The sequence below is a fragment of the Cetorhinus maximus genome, chromosome 2, assembly GCF_964194155.1.
Source record: "Cetorhinus maximus chromosome 2, sCetMax3.hap1.1, whole genome shotgun sequence".
NCBI classification, from domain to species: Eukaryota; Metazoa; Chordata; class Chondrichthyes; order Lamniformes; family Cetorhinidae; genus Cetorhinus; species Cetorhinus maximus.
Genome location: NC_135880.1, coordinates 142,144,706 through 142,168,662, shown reverse-complemented (window position 1 = coordinate 142,168,662; position 23,957 = coordinate 142,144,706).

Genomic DNA, 23,957 nt, shown 5'->3' with positions numbered 1-23,957 from the left:
GATTTGGAAATATATCACCGTTCCTTCACTGTTGCTGGGTCAAAATCCTTGAATTCACTTCCTAACAGCACTGTGGGTGTACCTACACCACATGGACTGCAGCGGTTCCAGAAGGCAGCTCACCACCACCTTCTCAAGGGCAACTAGGGATGGGCAATAAATGCTGGCCCAGCCAGCGAAACCCACATCCCATGAATGAATTTTAAAAAATGCAACTAACATACATTGTCTGAGCTTTGATGGTCCCTGCATTATTCGGAAACACTGCTTCACTCATTCACTGCTGGTTAGTTGTTCCAACCTCTGCCGATTGTTCCACATTCACTGCCCTTTATCAGCCCTGCTTTCCTCTCAACCCATTTGGGGAGCTTCCTATTCCTTTACCAGTCACCGCAGCCTCATCGGATGCAATGGTCACTGGCAGAGGGACGTAGGAGCTGCTGCCCTCATCCGGAGGTCCCTGAGAGGAGCCCTCAGAAATGACAGGCAGCTCCTGCGCCAACGTCAGGTCGCTTTGGGCCTCCCTGCTCACCACTGATGGATGGGCACCTAGCTGGGATACTGGGTGCCCAATACATCTCTCCCACTAACACTGACCACCTGAGGTCATTGCCGGTGTGATGACTTGGAGGTCCAATCGCACCCCCTTTCAGCTCCTGGAGCAGCCTCTCCATGAGAGTCGCCACTCTCTCCATGGAGGAGGCAGTGCACTCAGCCATGAGGGTCATTGCATTGCTCATGCTCCGCAAGGACTCCTCCACAACGGAGACCATGACATGCATTCCCTCATGTATCTCCACCAGATCGTCCCGCACACTCTGCTGGACTTCCAGCATTTGCTGCCTCAGGGATGACTCCAGAAGCACATCATCAGCCACCGACTGAGCATGTTCCTGGTCCGCTCATGTCAAATGGTGGTGCGGAGCCGATCGCAGGCAGCGGTTGGCTTCCCGACCGCCCCCACCTGCTCCTGCCAAGCCCGCACGCCAACTGTACAATTCTGGCCATTAACTCTGCTTCTCTCTCCACAGATGCTGCTGGACGTGCTGGGTTTTTCCAGCATTTATGTTTTTGTTAAGACTACTGAATGTTTATTACAGTATTACCATGAGCTTGAGTCAGATCAATTAACTGCTGTTGTATTCTTGCTTTGCTTTAACTGGTGAGTTTCAGGAAGGCCAAGCAACTGTTAAATTGCAAAGTGAATTGAAATATTGCGCCAACTGAGCAATTTCCATGTGTTAGTGGGACTTGTGTGTAAATAGCCTAACACATTTATTTTTTCGTTCATGGGATGTGGGCATAGCTGGCTGGGCCAGCATTTATTGCCCATCCATAATTGCCCTTGTTCAGGCGGCATTTAAGAGTCAACCACATTGCTGTGGGCCTGGAGTCACATGTAGTCCAGGCCAGGTAAGGATAGCAGATTTCCTTCCCTGATAGGCATTAGTGAAGCAGATGGGTTTTTATGACAATCAGCAATGGTTTCATGGTCATCATTTGAGTTTTAATTCTAAATTTTTATTGAATTCAAATTTCACCATCTGCCATGGTGGGATTTGAACCCAGGTCCCCAGGGGATTACCCTGGGTCTCTAGAGTACGTGTCCCATAACAATATCACTCGGCCACTGCCTCCAGAAATTAGCAGGTTGGAATCAGCTTTCTGACACACTTGCATTTTTGCTGCTTTTAGCATCCTCGCCTGAACCCAAACCCACACGGTCTTCCAAGTTAATATTTCTCCCTTTGTGTCTGCTGTTGAAAGCCTAAGGCATTGGAGGTACAGGCATCAGAGTCTGTACCTGACTTTGTGATATATTTGATTTCCGTATCTGTGCTTGTTAACACTATACCCTGTTGCAAGTCAAAGCAGGGTAAAGAAACCATAACTCTCTGAAATATGTTTTCTTTTTCATAGCCAACATTCAAAGAGAGCATAGAGCTGCGGTAACATCAGTGAAAACAAAGACCATTTGGAGGAACAGAAGGCAGCACAGATGACACTTGACCTCTAACACTTTGGAGTTTCATGAAGAAATCTGTTATTGACCTTTTGGATTGGAAAACCACTCCACAGTATAATTTTCAGAGATGGATTTCAAGAATGGCATTTCTTGAAGGGCAAGCACAGCTAGTGTCAGCAATAGAAAGGGAAAGAATTTGCATTTGTTCAGCACCTTATGTTCTCAGGAGGGCCCAAAGCCCTTTAGAACCAGGATAGATGCTGTTAAAACCCAGGCAAATATAGGAGCACGTTTGTCTACTGTATAAGGGTCATTCAAACAGCATCATTGTTGGCACAAGTGGGATAACAACTGGAGGCAGAGATTTGCTAACAACTTCAGTATGGCACCTTGTCAGAACATATGTGAGCATGCATGGCTGAAGAACAATATTTAAAAATTAGCACAGTGGTAGCAATCTCTCCTCTCAGTCAGTTTGTGAGCTCAAGGTCGACTCCAGGGGCTCGAGCACACAGCCAAGGCTGATACTTCTAAGCAATACTGAGATAATGCTGGTTTCCACATAAGGTACTGAACTAAGGACCTTCCTGTCCTCTGAGCTGCATGCAAAAGATCCCATGGTGCTAATAAGGGAGCCAGGTGCCCTGCCATCATTTATCCCTCAACTAACATTGCTAACCCAGTAACCTTGTCATTTATTCCATTGCTATTTGTAGGAGTTTGTTGTGCACAAATTGACTGCTCCATTTCCTTACATTACAACGGTGACTACACTTCAAAGGTACTTCATAAGATATAATTGACCTGGGATGTCCTGAGCTCATGAAAGGTATTATATAAATGTAAGTGTTTGCTTTTGGGGATGTCTGGAGGACACATTTTAAGTTGCTTTAAAACTAACTACACATGCAGAGGTGGTGGCACAGTGGTAATATCACTAAGCTAGCAATCCAGAAGTCCAGGCTAATTCTCTAGGATGATGGATTCAAATCCCACCATGGCAGCTGGTTGAATTTACATTCAGTTCATAAATCTGGAATCAAAAGCTAATCTCAGTAATGATGACCATGAAGCCATTATAGGCTGTGATTAAAAACCCATCTGGTTCACTAATGTACTTTAGGAAGAAAATCTGCTGATCTACCTGTGACTCCAGACCGACAGCAATGTGGTTGACTTTTAGCTGCCTTCTGAAATGGCCAAGAAAAGCACTCAGTTGTATCAAACTGCTGCAAAGTTTAAAAGGAATGAACCACCTGACATTGACCTAGGCAGCGGAGATGACAACAACAAGCTCAACCTTGTTGACGCTGCAAAGCTCTCTGGCTTTGAAGAACACCTGGAGGCTTGTGCCAAAATTGGGAGAGCTACCCACGAGCTAGTCAAGCAACAGCCTGACATAGTCATACACAACAAATCCTACTTGACCTCATCCTCACTAATCTACCTGTCGCATGACAGTACGGTAGGACAGCACAGTCCTGGTGGAGACGATGTCCTGTTTTCACATTGAAGATACCCTCCATCGTGTTGTGGGGCACGAGCACTGTGCTAAATGGGATAGATTTTGAACAGATCTAGCAACTCAAGTCTGGGCATCCATGAGGCCCTGTGGGCCATCAGCAGCAGCAAAATTGTATACAACCACAATCTGTAACATCATGGTGCAGCATGTCCCCGACTCTACCATTACCATCAAGCCGAGGGATCAACCCTGGTTCAATGAAGAGTGCAGGAGGGCATGCTAAGAGCAGCACCAGGCATACCTAAAAATGAGGTGTCAACCTGGTGAAGTTACAACACAGGACTACTTGCATGCCAAACAGTGGAAGCAGCAAGTAATAGAAAGAGCTAAATGATTCCAAGAAACTGCTGAAGGCATTGGATACCGAAAAGGCTATGGGCCCTGACAACATTCTGATGATAGTACTGAAGATTTGTGCTCCAGAACTTGCCGTGTCCTTAGCCAAGCTGTTCCAGTATAGCTACAATGCTGGCATCTACCCGACAATGTGGAAAATTGACCAGGAATGTTCTGTCCACAAAAAGCAGGACAAATCCAACCTGACCAATTGCTGCCCCATCAGTCTACTCTTGATCATCAGTAAAGTGATGTCAACCGTGCTAACAAGCAGCACTTATGCAGCAATAACCTGCTCACTGATGCTCAGTTTGGGTTCCACCAGGGCCCCTTAGCTTCTGCCCAAACCTGGATAATAGAGCTGAACTCAAGAGATGAAGTGAGAGTAGCCCTAGCAAAACTGAATCAGTGAGAATTAAGGGAAAACTCTCCACTGGTTTGAGTCATACCTAGCACAAAGGAAAATGGCTGTGGTTTTTGGAAGTCCATCTTCTCAGTCCCAGGACATCAATGCAGGAGTTCCTCAGAGTATTGTTCTCGGCCCAACCACATTCAGCTGCTTCATCAATGACTTTCCCTCCATTAAAGGTCAGAAGTGGGGAAGTTCATAGATGTTTGCACAATGTTCAGCCCCATTTGTGACTCCTCAAATGCTGAAGCAGTCCATACCCAAATGCACCAAGACCTGGACAACATTCAGGCTTGTGCTGATAAGTGGCAATTAACATTCACGCTACACAAGTGCCTGGCAATGGCCACCTCCAACAAAAGATAATCTAACCATCTCCCCTTGACATTCAATGGCATTACCATAGCTGAATCCTCCACTATCAACATCCTAGTGGTTACCATTGACCAGAAACTGAACTGGACCAGCCATATAAACACTATGGCTCCAAGAGTAGATCAAAGGGTGAGAATTCTGTGGTGAGGAACTCACTTCCTGACTGCTCATCCACAAGGCACAAGTCAGGAGTGTGAGGGAATACTCTCCACTTGCCTGGATGAATGTGTTGCAATATGCCTTAAAGTGATGGCATGCTGCTACGATTTCAACTCTGTCTGATGCTGTGGCTTTGTTGGAGTCTGATCAGAACATCGAGGGTTGTTTCATGCCATGTAGCATGATCTAAAACTGTTCACCATGTTGTACTTGTACTTAATCTTGCTGCCAGGCTGGGCACTTTGTTGCTTAGAAGGAACAACTGCTGCATACCATATCATGTGTGCTATAATGATATAAGGAGCACCAATTGCTCATAAGGGATTGTGCAAACATATTGTGTGTTAATTTATTAAGACCATGCTCATGTGAACGGATATACATGGATATAAAGCTTGGAAGACATCACAGCTGCAGAGCTATGTGTCTGTGTTCTGCTCCAGGCTGAAGTGAAATGAAGCTGGGTCACATGACACACTTCCCTTAAAGTGATGGCAAGCTGCTATCCATTAAAGGCATATTACAACAGAGTGCAGCTCCAACAAAGAGCTTGAACCATCCAGGGCACAGCACCCCATCAACCACCTTAAACATTCACTCCCTCCACCACCGACCCATATTGGCAGCAGTGTGTACCATCTGCAAGATGCATTGCAGCAACTCACCAAGGCTCCTTCAACAGCACCTTACAAACCTGCAACCTCTACCACCTAGAAGGGCATGGGCAGCAGACACTTGGAACACCACCACCTGCAAGTTCCCCTCCAAGCCGCACACCATCCTGAGTTGGAACTATATTCCTGTTGCTTGCCACTGGGTCCAAACCCTGAAACTCCCTTCCTAACAGCACTGTGATGTACCTACAGCCCAGTTGTGCAGCGGGTCAAGAAAGTGTCTCATAAACACCCTCTCAAGGGCAGCTGGGGATAGGCAATAAATGCTGGTCTAGCCAGTGATGCCTACACGCTATGAAGGAATAAATTAAGGCGGCTGTAATGGGAACAGCTCGATGTAGAGACTGGTCAATCCTGAAGAAGTCAGTGTTAAGGACTGTTGTTCTTCCTTATCAGCATCCAAAGCATTGATTAAGATATTAGAGGTATAGTTTTTACATTAGCTCATCACACAAGGTTGTGTGTGGGAGTCACTCATTAGTGCCAAACCATTTCACACATTGAAAGCTCTGTTGTCCAGTATTTTGATGAAAACATCGCTGCAATAGGTTTTCAAATTATTTCTATTTTTAATTGGTTTTTCTGTTGCCAGTGATCCTTCCAGTCACACACTATGCTAAATATTATCAAAAGAGCCATTTGAGACTTCAGTGAGTTGAGAATTCACTTCAGCCTTAGTTTTGCAAATAACACTTTACATGGTTTAATTTAATAATTTTTGATTGACACCCATTTCCATTTGATTAAACACCCACTCCTGGGTTGTAGCTGTGGTGTGTAATATCTACTCCTCATAAACCCATAATTTCCAACACATAGAAGGGCAAGGCTGGTGTGTGCAGGAACACCATCACCTCAAAGATTTCCCCCAAGTCATACATTGTCCTGACTTGGAATTAAACTACTATTTCTTCATTATCACTTGACCAATATCCTATAACTCCCTAGCAAACAGCAGTGTGATGAATTGCAATAGTTAAGAGGAAGGCCCACCATAAGATCATAAGAAATATAAGCAGGAGCAGGCCGTTTGGCCTATCAAGCCTTCTCTGCATTTCAATAAGATCATGGGTGATCCCATCACCCTTAACTCCCTTGTCGATCAAATATCTGTCTAATTCAGCCTTGAATATATTCAATGACCCAATCTCCACTGCTCTCTGGAAATGAATTCCAAAGACTAATGACTCTCCGAGAGAAGAAAGTCCTCCTCATCTCCATCTTAAAGGGCAGACCCTTTATTTTCAAACTGTGCCCCCTAATTCTAGATTCCCCCACAAGAGGAAACATCCTCCCAGCATCTACCCTGTCAAGCCCTCTCAGAATCTTATACGTTTCAATAAGGTCACCTCTCATTCTTCCAAACTTCAATGACTATAGGTCTAATCCGCTTAACCTTTTCTCATTAGACAAAGCCCTTCATTCCAGGAATCAGCTGAGTGAATTACTTCCAATGCAAATATGTCCCTCTTTAGATAAAGAGACAAAACTGAACACAGCGCTTTAGGTGCAGTCTCACCCTGTACATGCCATTTGCCTTCTCAGTTACTTGTTGTACCTGCATGCTAAGGTTTTGTGATTTGTGTACAAAGACACCCAGATCCCTCTGTATTGCAGAATTCTGCAGACTGTCTCCATTTAAATAATATTCGACTTTTCTATTCTTCCTGCCAAGGTGGAAAAATTCACATTTCATACAAACTCATATTTTATACAATCTGCCAAATTCCTCCCCACTCATTTAATCTATACTTCTTTGCAGACTCTGGGCAGGATTTTCACCCCGTCGGGGCAAAATTGAAGTGTGGGCGCGCACAGGTGCCTCCGATCGATGCCCCCGATCAGGGGCGCAGCATCATTTAACGTGGGCGGGCCAATTAAGGCCCGCCCAGCGTGACATCCGCACAGAAGCACTGAGCGCTACCTGTGCGGGAGGGGGGGAATCCCTAAACCTGAGAGTGCGCTCTTTTGCGCATGTGCACAAAAGAGCACACTCATCTCCCTGAGGCTAAGTGCTGCCTCAGGGAGATTGGCTCAATTGTCAAAAATATTAAAAATAGAAAAAAAATCCCTGAAATGTCCCCTAATGTGATACTGTCACATGAGTTGGGACATGTCCATAATTTTTTAAAAAACTTTAATTAAATTTTTTAAAACCACCATGAAACCTCATCCCACCATGAATGACATTTCATGCTTTTTCTAATCCCTGTCAGGCCTCCTGGCCTGCTCGCCAACCTTAAGGTTGGATGGGCAGGTCCATTAATTAGTTTAATGACTCTATCAATGACTCTATCAATTGGCCATTGACAGGTCGGCGGGCGCACAGCTGATTTTGCTGTGCCCCCGCCTACCTGAAAATTTAAATGGGGCGCGATGATGTCAGGAATTCCGCCCGATGTCACCGCGCAGCATTTTACTCATTGGCGAGCGGGCCTCGCCCCCCCCCGCTCGCTGACGGGAAAATCCTGCCCTCTGTGTATCCTCCCCACAACTTACTTTCCTATCTATCTTTGTACCATCAGAAAATTTGGTGAAAATATAGTCTGTCCCTTCATCCAGGTCATTAATATAGATCTTAAATAGTTGAGGCCCCAGCACTGATCCCTGTGGCACTCCACTAGTTACACTTTGCCAACCTGAAAATGGCCCATTCATCCCATTTCTCTGTCTCCTGTGGTTAGCTAATCCTCTATCCATGCTAATATATCACCCCCATTACCATGAGTTCTTATCTTGTGCAATAGCCTTTTGGAAATACAAATACACTATGTTTTAGAGTTGATTTCCCAGGCAACTTTTCTTAGTGGACACATTTAACTTTATTTACAAGACAGCAGCAGCAACTACATGTGTGCATTAAAATCTATTTCTAAAGAAGAGCCCCCCTGTAGAGGTTCCCCACTCTGTTAACACATTGGTTTACAGAGAACATGTGATCTTACATCACAGGATTACTCTTAAAGCTATAGCCCTACATTTCACAAAACTATAATTACTACATTCCTCCCTCTTTAATTTTTCTGTACATTCTGTAATTACAAGAATATTTACCTCATGGCATTACAATATTTACACAGGTCATGAAATTACAAGTTCAGTCTTTCAGGTGGTTTCCTGATCCACGTGGATTGTCGCAACTCCACGACTTTGGATTCCTTTGAAGGAAACACATTCTCTGGAACCACATTAACATCAGGTGCCTCATTAGGCATGTGCAGTTCAGTATCTTCGACTCTGACAGGGACATTGGGCATATCTGTCCTTGGCTGAGTAACTTCAACAGGGACCACAGGTTCAGCAATGGTTACAGTTAGAACTTCCTTTTATTGGGGTGTCTCTTTTCCTTAAATGATCCACATGCTTACGGGTAAGCTGGCCCTCCATTTCCATGTGGTACGACAATGGCCCAGTCACAGAACTCACTTTACCTTGTAACCACTTCAGTCCTCCCCCTAAATTCTTTACATATACTGTTTCTCCAACAGTAAGTTGTCATTCATGACTAGGCAAATCATGAGGTGCTTTTTGGTTCCCTTAGCTTTTCTCCACCTTCCCCTCCAAATTGGGAAGCATCAGGCTTAGATCTTTCTGGAGACATCGCCTTTGTAAAAAGATAGAGGCATTTTTGGAACCATTAGGTAAGCAAATAGTGCGAACTGGTACTTGTATCGCTGGATTGACTTGTGATTGACCAGCGTTCGGGTATGTTAATTCTGGTAGTTGCAAGTGAACAAATGGCACAGCCATGGGTTGCCTCTGATCCAGAGTTCTAGAATGATTCACAAAATCAGGATGTTGAGCCAAAGGGACAAAAATCTGTTCAGGCTTATTTATGGATGTATTAACCTTACTTGTGTCAGCCCTTGCTGTGGCTCAACTATACCTGAAGTCCGAATGCAAGTTTCTGATACTTCTGGACCATTCACTTCAAGTATACTGTCTGGGATTACATGTCTTTTAAATTTTTGGTGAATCACATTGACTACTGCTTACATTGTATAGAACAGACGTGTTTTGATTAAGATGGTCAGAGCCCCTAGAACTACTTAATCCATCATCAGGTATTCTGGCCATTTGTTGTTGTGCAATTGTATTTTCAGCAGTGGCGCTGTGTTGCTGGGAAGCTTTGAGCAATGCTGAATCCAACACAGTATGATTTTTTATCAGTAACTCTGCATCCTCTTTCTATGTGCCCTCTTCTTTCTACCACAGAGTTTAGCCTCGGCCTTCTTTTTGACTTCACTGTTACCCAAACTTCTCGCAGGTGAAACCTCAACTTGCTTTAGTTCAGTAGTTGAGCTGCCCATGACTTCATTATCTGCTTGCATCATGGAAAGTTCTACAACTTTAGCTTTCAAAACCGCTTTAGCTTAATTTAGCTGATTCTTCAGCTCTTGTGTCTCATTCTTGTATCTGTTGGCTTCCTCCTGGAAAATTGAACATTGCTGCGTCTTCTCTGCCTACTGGTTCTTCAGTTTGTTCAGAGAGGTGTTAAATTATTCCTCTTTCTCTTCATAATTTTTCAGAGGTATAAACTTTGACCTGAGGGATCCTTGTAGTCTATGAAGGTCTTTCAACAGGTTTTTCTTTTCTTTGCAAAGCTCACTCACTTCATCTTGAATTCTGTAATTCAGCAGAGTCTCCTTGAGTTTCTTCTGCTGTTTTTCCATGTCGGTGTTTAAGACAGTCTTCATTTCCTCAGATTGATGAATGTTTACACACTCCTTTTTCATCCTGTTGCAGCCCTTGGAATCTCCAGGCTCTTTCTGGAGCACCTTGCCTTGTTCCTTTTTCAACTCAGGAACTTTTCTTGCTTCCTTTTGAAATCTCACTGGCCAATCAATGTTAACTTCCTTCAGCCAATTTCGACCGAGGAGGCTTGGCCCTCTGCCTTCTAATACCATCACTGGTAGATATGCCAATTGATTTCTATTATGAACAGTTGCTCTGGGGCAGAATTTTTCCGCTGTTGGGTGGGCTTGGCAGGAGCATGCGGTCAGGAAGTCGACCGCCACCCATGAATGAACCATGACCACTATTTCACGCTGGCAGGCCAATTAAGGCCGGCCCAGCGTGAAACACGTGCTGCAGCACTCAGCGCTGACTGCTTTTGGTTGGGGGGGGAGGCTAGATGGGAACTTCACGCATGCGTGCAGGTGCGTGAAGGAAAAGATATTAAAAAATCAAAAATAAAGAATTTAAAAATGTTACAAAACATGGCCCCTCATGTGACTCTGTCACATGAGCAGGGACATGTTATTAATAAAAAGTTAAAAGTTGTTTCCATGTTATGACCCAGCAGTTGGTAAAGCTGAGTTCTTTAAAAAATCCCGGAGGGAAACATTAAACAACCTATACTTTTAATTGGAATGTTTGAGATGCAACTCTGCATTCAGGAATCAGACCACCAGTTCTCAAGAGGTTCTCAAGAGGAATTAAGCTAAATGAAACATTTTATTAAGTTACAATGCATTAAACACATATATATGGCTACAAATTACTACTATCATAATTTTAAAAATAATTCCTAAACTAATCTCCATTAAGGCAACAGCACCCATAGACGTAACCAGGCACCAGGCAAAGCATTTTCACCTTATGAATTCAAAATCAGGCTCCTCTCACTCTGGCTCCTGTGGAGACAGTTGTAGGTTTACAGCTACTTTGATCTTACATTGCCTCTGCTCTGCACACACAAAAACTGCTATCATTTATATCCAGCACAGCTCATTGAATGTAAATTCTCATTGTATCACCAGCCTCTTTGAAATCCACCTCTTCTAACAATAAAACCCCTTTCATAGTGTCAATTTTATCAGTAATATAAACACATTACTTGGTCTCTGCTAGCTAGATGCCAGATTTCACCCCACTTCTTGAATGCTCTATTCAAAAAATGCAAATGCACCCTGCCTTTCTTTACATCTCAAAACTAGTACACATCAAAGTACCCAGGCTAGCTGGCTTTAATCCAATTAAGACACACCCACAGACTAAACCTTAAAGACAAATACTTTCCAATAATATTATATACATTAATAACTTCATGACATTCCAAGTCAATGAAAATTATTTTTTGATTTAGTTGCTAAGCTGCTTCCTCTCATTTTTCGGTTAGTGGGAGCTTTCCTGCTTTGTGGCGGAGTCCTGGCTTTTTGCTCCACTTTCGGCTGACTGTTCCCGCCCGACTAGGAGAACGGCATCATTTTGCGCCCCTTGAATTGCTTGTGAATCACTTACAGTGCTTTCCATCACCAGCGCTATTTCTAACACTTTCTTAAAATCAAGATTCACTTCAGCCAGCAATCTTCGTTGAATGGTGGCTTCCTGCACGCTACATACTAAATGATCCCTGCGCATATCATTCAGGTTTTCACCAAAATTACAATATTCCGCTAGTTGTTTTAATTTCACCATGTAGGTAGCAATTGTCTCCCCTGGGGCTCTATTCCATGAATTGAAATTGAACATCTATATTGTGACTGAGGGCTTGGGTTGAAAATGTCCCTTAATGAAGTTTACTAATTCATTGAAAGTCTTCGAATCTGGGGCACTGGGGGCCATCAAGCTTCGAATTACACTGTAGGTCTTGATCCCACCAATACACAGGAGGATCGCCCTCCTCTTTTCCTCCACCATGATTTTGTTTGCTTGAACGAAGAGCACAAGATGTTCTATATATGAGACTAATTGTCTGTGGCAGGCTCAAAGGAATCGATTCTGCCAAACTGTGGCATTTTGGATGAATATATCTTCTTTTATTTTTAACAAACTTAGATGCCCACAATCACTGGACGAGGTACAGAACCAAATTTGATTTATTCTCATCACCAGTTTGTTATAGAGTTGATTTTCCAGGCAACTTTTCTTAGTGGACACATTTAACTTTATTTATAAGGCAACACCAGCAACTACAAAATCTATAACTGAAGAAGAACCCCCCTGCAGAGGTTCCCCGCATGTTATCACGTTAGTTTACACAGATCATGTGATCTTACAACGCAGGATTATTCTTAAAGCTACAGACCTACATCTCTCAAAGCTATAATTACTACACACTATATCTATAGGTTCCTCTTTATCCACCCTCTTCAAAGAATTCTAATAAATTTGGCAACACAATTTCCCTTTTACAAAACCATGTTGACTCTACCTGTTTGTATTATGATTTTCTAAGTGTCCTGCTACTACCTCCTTAATAATGGATTTTAGTGATTTCCCAATGACAGACATAAGGCTAACTGGCCTATAATTTTCTGCTTTCTGTCTCCCTCCTTTCTTGAAAAATGGTGTTATATTTATGGTTTTCCAATCCACTGGGACCTTTCCAGAATCTAGGGAGTTTTGGAAGATGATGCATACACTATCTCTGCAGCCACTTCCTTTAAGGCCAGGATCTGCTGGCCACCAGGTCTAGGGGACTTGTCAACCTTTAATTCCATTAGTTCTTCTCATTCTTTTCCTCCAGTGATTGTGATTGGTTTAAGATTCTCCCTCCCTTTTGCCTCTTGACTTCCTATTATTCTCAGGATGCTTTCTGCATCTTCTATTGTGAAGAAAGATACAAAACACTTGTTCAATGTCTTTGCTATTTCCTTGCTTCCTAATATTAATTCCACAGCCTCACCCCTTAAGGGACCAACACTTACTTTAGCTACCATTTTCCTTTGTACATACTTGTCGAAGCTTTTACTATTTGCTTATATTTCTTGCTAATTTTTTCTCATACACTAATTTCTCCCTCTATCACTAACCTTTGCAGAATTATACACCTTTTCTTTCAATTTGCTACCATCCTTAACTTCTTTAGTTAGCCATGGATAGTGCATCTTTCTCATAGTGTCTTTCTTTCTCAATGGAATTGTTGAGAGCTATGTCTCCTTAAATGGCTGCTACTGCTTCTCTACCATCTTACCTTTTAACATATTTTCCTATTCCACTTTAGCCAACTCAGCCTGCATATCTTTTTAATTCCTTTCATTTAAGTTTAAGACCCAAATTTCTCACCCTCAAACTGAATGTGAAGTTCTATCATGTTATGATCACTCTTACTTAGAGGATACCTTACTATAAGATCATTAATTAACCCTGCCTCATTAGGCATTACTAGATCTAAAATAATCTGTTTCCGTTATAGTTGTAGAATTTATTGTTCTAAGAAACTATCCCAAATATACTCTATGTACTCATCTTCCAGGCTACTTTTACTAATTTGATTCGTCCAATCTATAAAATTATAATCTCCCATAAATATTGCAGTAGCTTTCTTACAAGTCCCCATTATATCTTGATTTATATGGTGTCCTACAGTGTAGCTACTGTCAAGGGGTCTTTAGACCAGCCCCATCAGCAACATCTTCCCTTTGCTATTTCTTATTTCCACCCAAACTGATTCTACATTTTGATCCTCCGAACTAAGATCATTCCCCACTATTGCACTGATCTTATCCTTTATTAACAGAGCCAACTCACCTCCTTTTGCTTTCTCCCTGTCCTTCTGAAATGTCAAATATCCATGTATATTTAGATCCCCACTGTGGTCACTTTTCAGCCATGTCTCTGCAATGGCTATCAAATGATGCTCATTTATTTCGATTTGGACTATCAATTAAGTATGCTGCATGCATTCAGATATAGAGCCTTTAATTCTATATTTTTACCATTTTAACCTACTCTGACCTTATTTGCTGGTGTACTCTTATGCTTGTACTCTCTGTCCATTCCAGTCACAATCTGCTTATCATTACCTGCATCTCTACCCTGAAGCATTGCCTTGTCTTTTCTCTTTAACTTTCCAAGTCTCCCCTCACATTAGCCACCCCCTCACTATTTAGTTTAATTCCCTCTTTACAGCCCTAGTTATACGATATGCCTGGACACTGGTCCCTGAGTGGTTCAGGTGAAGACCCTCCCAATGGCTCCCTCTTTCCAAATACTGGTGCCAGTGCCTTGTGAATTGAAACCCATTTCTACCACACCAATCTATAAGTCATGTATCCAAATCTTTAAGTTTATTTACTTTATGTCAATTTTCTCATAGCTCAGATTGTAATCCAGAGATCATTACCTTTGTGGTTCTACATTGAAATTTAGCCCCTTGATGCCCATACTCCCTCAGCAGAACACCTTTCTAAGTCCTACTTATGTCACTGGTATTGCTAGGGACAGGAGTAGGGGTGGAGAAGGGGAGTGTTTAAACAGCGCTAATTTTTCTTCTCACCACCCGTCCATAAATAGAAAGATGTTTTGATTTGTTTCCTTTTAATAAGTGGTAGTTTATTTCCCAACCTTTCGGTTTTTGTGTGGTCCAATTCCTACTAATAGCCCCACAGCAAACTCAAAGTAGCATGAACTCAAAAGGTTAGTTTATTGAACATTTAAAAACTGCAAAAAGGAAGGTCCACAACTCCCACCTCCGCAAACATACAGTAAAGAGAGGGATAGAGAAAAGAAGGTTTTGCAGTTCACAGACCACAGAGAAAATAAATATTGGTTCACGTGAGGTGCAGAGCCCAGAACCAAAATCCCATGAGGAATCCCTTCATAGAAGTTGGCGAGCTAAAGCTGAAGGTGTAAGATTCGCTTTTCTGGTGATGTTGACCTCATGAGGTTAAATCGTCACATAGAGATGAATCAGTTTGTAGGCGATGGTACAGAACTTTCAGCAGAGGTAGGGTACCTGGGGCCAGCTGCGCAGCCAGACTAGATCTCCTTCTGTGTGGCCTGTTAGTCAGATGTTAAAGTCGTAGACTAGTTTGCAACTCAGAAAGGCAATATTAACTTGTTCAACAAGCCAGATTTTTAGGTCATGTGACCTTACCTCACCACAATATCTTCAACAAAAATGCTTATCCAGTGCCTGAAAGCTGGCTTGCATTCCGGGCTGAAAACAACTCAGCCATTTTGTGTTGAAGGGGGTGCTATTTGTTGAGGGTCTGGTGTTTGAGAAGTCATTGGATGGAATTTTCCATTTATGAGACTAAGTACAGTGGCAGGTGATTTCAACACGCCTACCCCACTGGTTGGAACGGCGGGAACTTGCGCCCGATTCCACATTTGGAGGGTCATTAATTATGCACAGGCGAGTATCAGGCCGAATCACCTGGCGGGTCAGGAGCTGATTCACCCATCTGCCATTAGCTGGCGGGGTCAAAGATCTGGGTGCCATATTTAAAGGCCAGTCCAACACATAATCTCGCTCTCTCCAGCCCACCTGTCTTCCGGACACGTGCAGAGATGTCTTGCAGCCAGAATAAAAAGGCCAAGAGCCTCAAGAAGAAGGCAGCAGCCCGCTTCACCCACCAGACCCTCAAGGCCTTGAACAGAGGAGTGCGGGTGCACAGGCAGGTCCTGCATCCCAGGGATGGCCGCAGGAAGCGCAGCAGCCTCACCTTTCCAGCCTGGGAGGCCATTCCAGTGCAGGTCAGCATGGCTGAGAACCGCGTCCGCTGTGCCATCCAGTGCAGGAAGAGGATGAACGATCTCATCTGCTCCGCCAGGGTAAGTCATCCTTCAACTCCCTCCAATATCAAACTCTCATCATGGCATCATGCACTCAAATGGCTACTCTCTTCAGCGATCTCACACAACCGTGAGCAGGGGAATCACATCAACACTCATTGTCTCACCCAGACTTTCACATCACCACCATTCCATCTATCGTGTTGCTCACACTCCATCCTCTGGCCCTTCTGGGGAGGGCTCACCACACACAGGGGACATGCATCTCACCCAACCTTTGCGTCATCTCTTCTCATCACACACCTTTCTTTCTTCTTCACACAGGCCAAGCTGGTGCACAACAGGTGTGAGAGGTCACAGACGGGGGAAGGACGGCCGACATCATTGCCCTCACTGAGTTTGAGGAGGTTGCAGCCGAGCTGACTGGGGAGGACAGGAATCACTCCTGTGGGGAAGGGGAGATTGGCCTCTCCCACCTAGTATGGATCACAGCTCCATTACTTCATCAAATCCTGATAATCACAGTGAGTCACATGCAGTCTTACATAGCTCTTGCTCATTAACTGAAGCTCCATTTCCCATTTTCTAGGCACCAGTAGTTCGAGGCCCCAAAGGCAGTCGAGCATCAGTGTGAGTCCCCAGGCCACATCCAAAGAGGAAGCTCTGGAAGAACCATCACGGCGCTCACACGCACCCTCCACCAGCTCAGAGACACACACATTGGTGGAGCACAGCCGTAAGTTAGGCTCAGTCTCACTTTCTGGGTAACACCTCACTGACATGCCCCTGCAGCGGTCAGAGGCAGGGACAGCTCAGGCCTCCAGCACTCAGCGGTCGGAGGCAGGGACAGCTCAGGCCTCCAGCACTCGGAGGGCTCAATCCCAGTCAGATGATGAGCCTCTGGAAGCGGCCGCCAACTCAATGCTGGAGATGCAACGACAGATGGCGGAACATCAGGCAGAGATTCGGCATTCACTCAGCAGACTAGAGCAAACAATGGAGGAGTCCATCTGCGTTTTGTCTGATGTCATGGCTCCGACATGCGAGCACCTCGAGGTCACAATGGGAAGGCTGGCGACCACCATGGAGACCTTGATCCAGCAGGTGTTGCTGGATTTGCACTCAGCCCTGCACTCCATGGCCACACATCCTAGTGTCACCATCAAGATGTAGGCGACATGGGGACGAGGCACCTTGACCCCCCTCCGGGTGCACCATCTCCTGCAGGAGTCAGGTCGGGACCCTCGGGCACCCACAGGGAGGATGAGCGCCAGCCGGACAGCCCGGGAGCCTCCTCTCAGGACACTCCAAGGTTGTTCCGCCAGCTCACACCCCCCTCTGCCTGTGACCCCATCCACTCCAGCTTCTCAGGCCGCCGAGGGTGCTTCTGCCCCTGAGCAGGTGACACTTATCAGGCCAGGGTCCTCCAAGCCTTGGGCTACCAGGGGAAGTCCACCAAGGCCTTCGCAGGCATCAGGACGTAGCAGTCAGTAAGGTGCCTCCACCTCTGCTGTGGATGTTGGGCCTGCGCCCAGGCGGTAGAGTTAGGAAACTTGTGAAAAATTGATGTAACTTTTGGGTCACGAGTGTTCTATACATATAAAGAAATTACACTTTTATGAATACATTTGATGGTTACGTGAATGCTTTGGGCAACTGAAAGCGTGATATTGTACTTTGGAATCCTCTTATTTCGAGGTTTAGCCATCCTCCCACGCAGTGATAGTGTCCCACTGTGAGATTCAAATCCTGTATGTCAACCACAGTTGAACTGGTCTCCGCATCCTTGTGTGATGTGAGGGAGATGTGTTTAAATCTTTATTTGAAGTGTGTGATGGAAGAATTTCTAACCCTAGCAGCATTTGTGTCTCCTCAGTGATAGTGGCAGAAGAGAAGACATGCACAGGAGGAGAGCCCTGGGCATGTCCACATCTCAGTCACAGCAGTGTTGACATCATTAGATGGCGGTGAAGGCTTCAAATCTTCTCTTACATCGATCTTGTTTCTAAGAGAAAAAGATTGGTAAAGACAAATGTTACAGTCAGAAACAGGGGAATTTATAATGGGGAACAAAGAAATTGCTGACCAACTAAATACATACTTTGGTTCTGTCTTCACAAAGGAGGACACAAATAACATACCAGAAATGTTGGGGAACACAGGGTTTAGTGAGAAGGAGGAACTGAAAGAAATCGGTATTAGTAGGGAAATGGTGTTGGGGAAATTGGTGGGATTGAAGGCCAATAAATCCCCAGGGCCTAATAATCTATATCCCAGAGTACTTAGGAAGTGGCCCTAGAAATAGTGGATGCATTGGTGGTCATCTTCCGAGATTCTATAAACTCTAGAACAGTTCCTACAGATTGAAGGGTAGCTAATATAATCCCACTATTTAAAAAGGGAGGCAGAGAGAAAACAGGGAATTATAGACCAGTCAGCCTGATGTCGGAAAATTCTAGAGTCCGTTATTAAAGATTGAATAGCTGAGCACTTGGAAAACAGTGGCAGAATCGGACAGAGTCAACATGGATTTACGAAAGGGAAATCATGCTTGACAAATCTACTGGAAATTTTCGAGGATTTAACTAGTAGAGTTGATGAGGGGGAGCCAGTGGATGTGGTTTATTTGGACTTTCAGAAAGATTTCAACAAGTCCCACATAAGAGATTAGCGTGTAAAATTAAAGCGCATGGGATTGGGGGTAGTGTATTGAGATGGATAGAAAACTGGTTGGCAGGCAAGAAACAGAGTAGGAATAAACAAGTCTTTTTCCGAATGGCAGGCAGTGACTAGTGGGGTGCCCCCAGCTATTCACAATATATATTAATGATTTAGATGAGGGAATTAAATGTAATATCTCCAAATTTGCAGATGACACAAAGCTGGGTGGGAGGGTGAGTTGTGAGGAAGATGCAGAGATGCTTAAATGTGATTTGGACAAGCTGAGTGAGTGGGCAAATGCATGGTAGATGCAGTATAATGTGGATAAATGTGAGGTTATCCACTTTGGTAACAAAAACAGGAAGGCAGATTATTGTCTGAATGGCTATAAATTGAGAGAGGGGAATGTGCAATGAGACCTGGGTGTCCTCGTACACCAGTCGCTGAAAGTTAGCATGCAGGTGCAGCAGGCGGTAAAGAAGGCAAATGGTATGTTGGCCTTCATAGCCAGAGGATTCGAGTACAGGGACAGAGATGTCTTGCTGCAATTATACAGGGCCATGGTGAGACCACTCCTGGAATATTGTGTGCAGTTTTGGTCTCCTTATCTGAGGAAGGATGTTCTTGCTATAGAGGAAGTGCAGTGAAGGTTTTCAAGACTGATTCCTGGGATGGCGGGACTGACATATGAGGAGAGATTGAGTCGGCTAGGATTATATTCACTGGAGTTCAGAAGAATGAGGGGGGAATCTCATAGAAACCTATAAAATTCTAACAGGACTAGACAGGGGAGATGCAGGAAGGATGTTCCCGGTGGCGGGGGAGTCCAGAACCAGGGGTCACAGTCTGAGGATACAGGATGGACCATTTAGGACTGAGATGAAGAGAAATTTCTTCACTCAGAGAGTGTTGAGCCTGTGGAATTCGCTACCACAGAAAGTAGTTGAGGCCAAAACATTGTATGTTTTTAAGAAGGAGTTAGATATAGCTCTTGGGGCAAAAGGTATCAAAGGATATGGGGAGAAAGCAGGAGCAGGCTATTGAGTTGCATGATCAGCCATGATCATGATGAATGGTGGAGCAGGCTCGAAGGGCCTTAAGGCCTACTCCTGCTCCTATTTTCTATGTTTCTATGTTTCGCTGTAAGTGGACTCTCAATTTCCAGAGTGAACTCACTCACAGGGCCCCATGGACCAAAGCAAAGATCATGAGCTGGCAATTCATGAGGCCAGAACACACGAGTGTGAATGCAGGACTCGTTCTCGCTGCGAGTGGGTGCATTTTCCCTGAGATGAAAGTAAATGGCTTTGAGGGCTAGGAGAGATGTGACCATATGCCCTCACCTAACTTTACTCTTACTGGAACCTGTCAGCAATTAAATTATCACAGGCATGTCTCCCAGATCTTCCTTCCTTCATGGCGTGATTGCGCTCATACTGACCCTCAGCAGCCTCCTGAGGTTCCTGGGCCTCCGGATCTTTATCCCCCAATGAGCTCTCATTCTCCTCAGTTCATTCTCCGCCAGGGGTTCACCTCTTTGCATTGCCAGATTGTGAAGGGTGCAACACACTGAGATGATATAGTGTATTGGAGTGAGCCACCTGAGCGGTCCAAGCATTTGAAGCTCATCTTCAGAAGGCCTATGGTCTGCTCTATAAGGAAACATGTGGAGCTGTGAGCAGCATTGTTTGGGGAGACAATGGTGTTGTGGTATTGCTGCTGGACTAGTGATCCAGGGACCCAGGGTAATGTTCTGGGGACCTGGGTTTGAATCCCACCATGGCAGATGGTGGAATTTGAATTCAATAAAAATCTGGATTTAAAAATCTAATGATGACCATGAAACCATTGTTGATTGCTGTAAAAAGCTGCCTGGTTCACTAATGTCCTTTAGGGAAGGAAATCTGCTGTCCTTACCTAGTCTGGCCTACACATGACTCCAGACCCACAGCAATGTGGTTGACTCTTACATGCCCCTTAAGGTTGGCTTTCTTTCGCATTTTTCATGAAACATCATCCACGAGCGGGATGACGTTTCATGAAGTCTTTTAAAATCTAATAAAAATTTATACTTTTATTCTTTGACATGTCCCAGCTCATGTGATAGTGTCACATGAGGGGACATGTCTTAAAAGTGTTAAAAACCTTTATTTAAAACTTTAGCACCGAAACAAATCTCCCTGAGGCACCTCTGTGCCTCGGGAAGATCTCTGCGTTCTTTTGCGCGCATGCGCCTTAATTGGCCTGCCCACGTAAAATGGCGGTGTGTCCTCGATCGGGGGCGCTGATCGGGTTTCCACCCGCTCCCGCCCGTCCATGCACAACACCCCCGACAGGGGAAATTTCTGGCCTCTGACTCCGCTGACAGGCCCGCTTTATCAAATACAAATAGCCTTCATGTAGCTCCCTCTGAAGTTGGGCTGCACAGTCCCCGGGTGGCCTGTTAGTAACTCCTCAGAAATAACGAGGTATGGCATTTCCGAAACTGCAAAATGGCTTTTTTTTTTCTAGTGATTCACAGCCAATGACTCACAGGCAGAGGGTTGGCCACCTTAATGGTCTTTGTTCAGCCAAAAGGTCCAGTTAAACTTTAAGAAATAGCAATGGGGATATATTTTTACAAAAAAATACAGTGTTTGGCTCTGTTCTGTCACAGTTCCCATGTGGATCTTGACAACTGGATTCCCTCCAACTCTAAGTTCCTCTCCAGTCCTGAGGAGATTTCTTTAACCCTGACATTGGGCAGACAACACAGCCTTCAGGATTCATGCTCTCGCCCGCAGAGAACACTATCTATCTCCCAAACTATACTGCCCCCAGTACAGTTACATTTCCCCAACTTGAATAGCCCCCTGCACCACGGTGCCATGGCCAGCTTGCTCATCCACCCTGTGGTCTCTGCTCTCATCCATACAAGTTGCAAGAACTTCCATTGCTACCTTCAGGGTCCTCATATCTGCCTTACGTGTAGTCACAGCCTCCTGAGCACAGACCAAATCTGAAGTACTTTGGCTAAGGGGTGTGACCACCTCCTGGAACAAAGTGATCAGGTAACTGGCCCCCTCCCTGATGCATCACAGTCTCTGAAGCTCAGATTTCAGCTCGTCAAGTCAAAGCCAAGGTTCCTCGAGCTGCAGCCACTTATTGTAGATATGGTTGCTGTGGATCACAGTGGTATCCAGGCCGCACATTCTACAGCTGCAATACATCACCTACCCTACCATCTTTATTGTGTTTTATTTAGGTTTCAAATTTAGAACTATCACTCAACTATTGTCTGTGGTTATGCCAAGTAATTTAACTAGTTAAGCTAGAAATTTAATGCAATACTTATATCATTCCAGAACAGGTTTAAATTACTGCTTGCATTTAGAGGGATAAAAATCTTGAAAACTGCTAAGCACTCATGTACCTGCTCATCTAATTAAAGACTTGGACAGTCACAAACTTCTGGGTGCTGAAAAGAAAGATATAAAAAAAAGGATCTCCTTCCCCCTCTGCACAAATTCCCATATTAATATTCGTGCCTTGTCACATTTAGTGCTCCCACTCCACTATCTTCTCAAAGGCAAACAAGAGATGTGTAATAAACTTTGGCCTAATTAGTAATGCCTACATCCAAAGTCTGAATTTTCCATTTAAAAAATACTTAAAACTGGACTAAACAATGCCAATGCAATTAAAATTAACCCTGAAAGCATGCCACACTCAGACAGCTACAGTAGAACATGTGAATGTAGTGAAACTCCATTGAACAGTGGTAGAGAGCTGAAGAGGAACCTGAGATATCAGGTGGTATGATTTTGTTCAAATATTAATGCATGAGCTCTATTAATAATGTGATTTAATTATTAATGACATCTGCATCAGGCAAGCATATTTTCCTCATTCGCCAAAAATAAGTTAAATGGCCCTTCTGCGATTTTCAAGACTCTGAATCACACTTGTCAAAACAGCTGCCAAGTTACTTAAATGTAAAAGTGACATTCAGTGTGAGAGAAAAAATTCAGTAAATTTTTAAGCATGCTTTGGGAGATCGAGCTGGATAACAAAGGCTTATGGTTGTGTTGATGACTAAAATGTACCAACCAGTACTGCAGCTGGAGAACTATAATTATAACAATTTGAAGGGAGCAACTTAGCAGTTTATCTGCTTCATGGCCTGTTCAGTAAGATCTTGTAATCTTTAACAGTTCTCTAGTATAGAATGGTACTGAAGATAGTTACAAAGAAGGTGGGAAATTCTGCAAAACATGCAGAAAAAACCCAAAATAAGGAAAACTGAAATATTCATTGACTGATTCAATCAATATACAGCTGCCATGCAACCGCAATAAGATATTAATGCAGGTGTGTGCCAGATTCCCATGATCACAATATCTTCCATGATTCATTCACCCTACAGCAATACAAGCTCTTCGGACCTGGAGGCAGATTTAACGAAGGGCTGCTAGGCAACAAGAGGTACTACTGCAAACTTGGTTATGGCACATTGCGCCCTTCACAGAGGCTCAACAGCACTACAATGAATGCCATGTCACCACCAGGTGTGTGATTGAACAAACTATTGACATGTTGAAAATATGCTTCAAGTGTCGCAAGAGATCTGGAGTCATTCTTCAGTCAGCACCAGCCAGGTTCTCCAGAATGGTAATGGTGCGTTGCACTCTGCACAACATTGCACAGCAGCAAGGCTTTGACCTGCAGGAGGAACAAGATACAGAGATCAGAGCCTCATTAGACAATTCAGAGTAGGAGAATAACAAGGGCAATTCTCCTCAGAGCTCCTCACATTGCTGCCTGATGTCAGGGATGCCCTTACAAATGCACAAAAACCACCACCTTCAACACCTCTTTGACCCTTTTGTCTGTGACATCTTTTGATTATTATCTGCTCACACCACACCCTCAATGTGTCTCTTCCACCCACCCCCCCACCCACCTTAAACCAATTTATATTTCTCCCTTGTTGAAACTATGCTGCAGTTCTGCCGAAGGGCCATGAAGGCTCGAAACGTTGACTGATTTCTTCTCCGCCGATGCTGCCAGACTTGCTGAGTTTTTCCAGGTAATTCTGTTTTTGTTTTGTTTTGGATTTCCAGCATCCGCAGTAGCTTTTAGCTTTTTGTTTTTATCTTTGTGTTTGATTGACTGCCACCTCTCTTCAAAAAAATGCCCTCTTGGAAGAAGTATGGTTCTGTCCTCCGACAGGATTTCCGACTGTCTCTTCTGCCCTGCTCACCTTCATTGCTTTCCATTTCTCTCCTGGTGTTTGACAAGGTGTTTACTAAAACCCGCTTTCACAGCCATATCTCCTGTCTCAGTGACTGTCTCCGTCTCCGACTCACCCCACGTGGATTTCAACTGAAATTCCATCCCTCTTGTTTC